This window comes from Anneissia japonica, unplaced genomic scaffold (assembly GCF_011630105.1).
Source record: "Anneissia japonica isolate Jap-2015-1 unplaced genomic scaffold, ASM1163010v1 scaffold110326_len10072_cov91, whole genome shotgun sequence".
NCBI classification, from domain to species: Eukaryota; Metazoa; Echinodermata; class Crinoidea; order Comatulida; family Comatulidae; genus Anneissia; species Anneissia japonica.
In genome coordinates, this window is record NW_022700725.1 from 1 (window position 1) to 3022 (window position 3022).

Consider the following 3022-nt stretch of genomic DNA (forward strand, 5'->3'; position numbering starts at 1 on the left):
TATGTAGGCCTAATACTGTACTCACAACATTCTTGTCGTGACAAGCCATGCTCTCTGGACGATTACCGGTATCTTTTCCGCCGCACCACCATTCGTAATTTGCGGTTTCCTGATGTCCTTATATACGGTAATCGTTTTTCATTCAAAAAGTGCCTTTTGAATTTAATAAGTGCCCCTCAAAAAGTGCAAACAATATTTTAAGCGCCCGGGCGCTTATTCGCGCGAGTACGGTAATCTTATTGAAGAGCCATTTATAAGCAACAGAGTTTAAAGAAAATTTTTACTGATGTTTAATATTTTTATATAGGTATTTTTTGGACCAAATTTTTATTTTTTTGTAAAAATATCGTTTTTTAGACCTTTCTTTATTTTACTTTTATTGTATTAATGTAGGCTATTTATTCTGTCTTTATATTTGCGATCAAATATTCCCTCGTTTTGCTATGTAATGACGACTATATTTTGCATTGCTATTTTATTTGAAGATTGTACATATGTTTTACCTTTTATTCTCATGATTGTACATTACAATTGATATTATAATGAAGATTTCTGAATACTACATTTTCGTAAATGACAATTGTACATAAATATTTATAATATAATAATTTTAATTTACAATAATATAAGTATATCATTTTCATTAATGAATTTTTAAATTCTATTTCTGAAGAATGTACACTATTATAACAATTATATATTTTTTATGTATTTATTTTTTTCCCAATTTATTGCTCAGAGATTGGTTTAATTTTCCTTGTATGACGATCCATGCAGGTTTTATTTAGTTAAATTTGTTCCCTTTTATTCTTATTTAAACGGTTTTGTGTTGCGTTGTCTTTGTTAGCAAGGTTTTGGTTATTCAGTTAATTTTTTTTTACTTTTGCTTTTCCTCGGCACCCCTGTTCATTCTTTTTTTTATCGAAAGATTGAAAATAAGCAAAAACGTATAAATAAAATAAACGTCGCAAAGTTCACACTGATGTTGTATACGTAAGCTTTTATTCACAGGTTCTTGGCTTATATAAAGATACGAAGAATAGTCCTTTTGTTACGAAGAATGGGTACTTTGTATATCTATTATAAGAGAAACCTGTACTAAATTTTGCCTCCGGTTCATAATAACAAAATCCATCAGAGACAAATCCACTGTTTTTTCCATATGTCATTTCAATCTCCCTTGACTTTGATCGATAACAACTTTGCATCTCTGTCAAAATACGTAGAGAAAAATTAAAATGGATACTTTGAACTAGCTATCACCAGTTTAAGTAAAAAATTTAGATTACTAGAATCAGACTATTCATTTAGTTTAATTAATCTGTTCTTGGTCCACAGACCTTTAACTTTGGCGTGTATTATTATTGTTTATTCCGAATAAATTATATTTATATACCTAACGGAAGAAATATTCAAAGGCTTGAATGTAACAAAACACAGTCACTTTATTTGAGCTTGCGCTCTTCTTCAGGAACCACATGAAATTTATTTATTACAGATTCAACAAACCACGGTCTAAAAGGAAATCATGGGCTGAGGGTCCGACACTTAACATACTATGTAATACAATATAAAATATCAAAAATATGTACACTATTAAATATCACTGTCAAAAAAAAAGGAAAAAAGTTCATCTTATATCGTTTTAGTCGTTAAAACAGGCTGTTATTAATTTTTTTAAAGATTTTGTATCTTCATATTTAAGCTGCTCAGGCTGTCACGAAGAGAGTTCTTGGGCCCTGTTGCTTAACATAACAGAATCTAAATAAAGAGGTTGTTCGAACGGGCACTCATATAATTTAGGATAATTAATCACAGGGTTAATAAAGGAGTTGTCATGCCAACAGAAAATCCCCCACTCTTAAAAAAAAAACGGAATCGAAAACAAGGCTCCGGAAATCTTTTTAAAAACAAGAGGATATAGATGGCACACATTTAGCCGATCGATGTAGTTTGGTCTAGCTTTATACCTCCCCACCCAGAATAAAGGCAATTCTAGTAGCAGCTTTTCGCATAAGTTCCAGTTTACGGGTATAAGTACCGTACTCTCTTGAGGGTCCCCTATAGAACGACAATATTCAAGAATGGGCGAAACCAAGACTCGTATAAGAAAATGAAATAGTTACCTCTAGTGCCAACAAAAACTCTTGAGACAAAATTGAAGCATTTAGAGGCTCTCGAGCACACATTTTTATTATGAGATTTAAACGTTGGGATTGTGGCTCCAAGGCGTTTTGCTTTTGGAACAAATGGGATCTGGGTATTTGAAATGGGGTGTAGATGAGGGGAGAAATGTAAATAATTAGAAGAGATTGATGCAAGCCATTATTGTTGCACCAACATACACAATTATCGATGTATTTTCGGAAACCAGTAACGTCCAAGGCCGACCAACAGTTCACGACAGGACGCTGGCATCGGCAAACTGATCGATTGGGCAAGACATAAGGTGAGTAGTACGACAAATACAAAAAAATTATAGTAGTAGTCCGATAACATTACTACTGATACTGATGGGTATGGGCCGAAGACAAGACTCAACTCCACTGAAGATAACTCTATATGATATCACAACAAGAGAAAAAAATACATTTTTATGTATTGCCACATATACCATTGTACATTTATAATAAAAGAATTGCTATGATTTACAATTCAATACAATATAATTATCTTTTATTCTCAACAATAAAACAGAATAGTTAAAAAGTCAAGTAGGGCCACGTCAATGGTTTTTACACTTTCATTTGCCAAACAAATCCGTCCACTCATTATGTTAATAATTATTTCCAGCCGTACAACCAGATTTTTCTGGTGTAATATGCCCTCTTAATGCGCACCATTGTGTAATGAAATTGTAAATCCACGTGTTTAAAACAATTTATATACTGTATTAGTCGGTGAAACAAAAAATTATGACAACAAGGCATGTAGAATATTGGACACTTTATTTTCGAAAATAAATGCAGTGTTCAATAGTCTACATGCCTTGTCATATTTTTTTTGTTTCAACGACTAATAT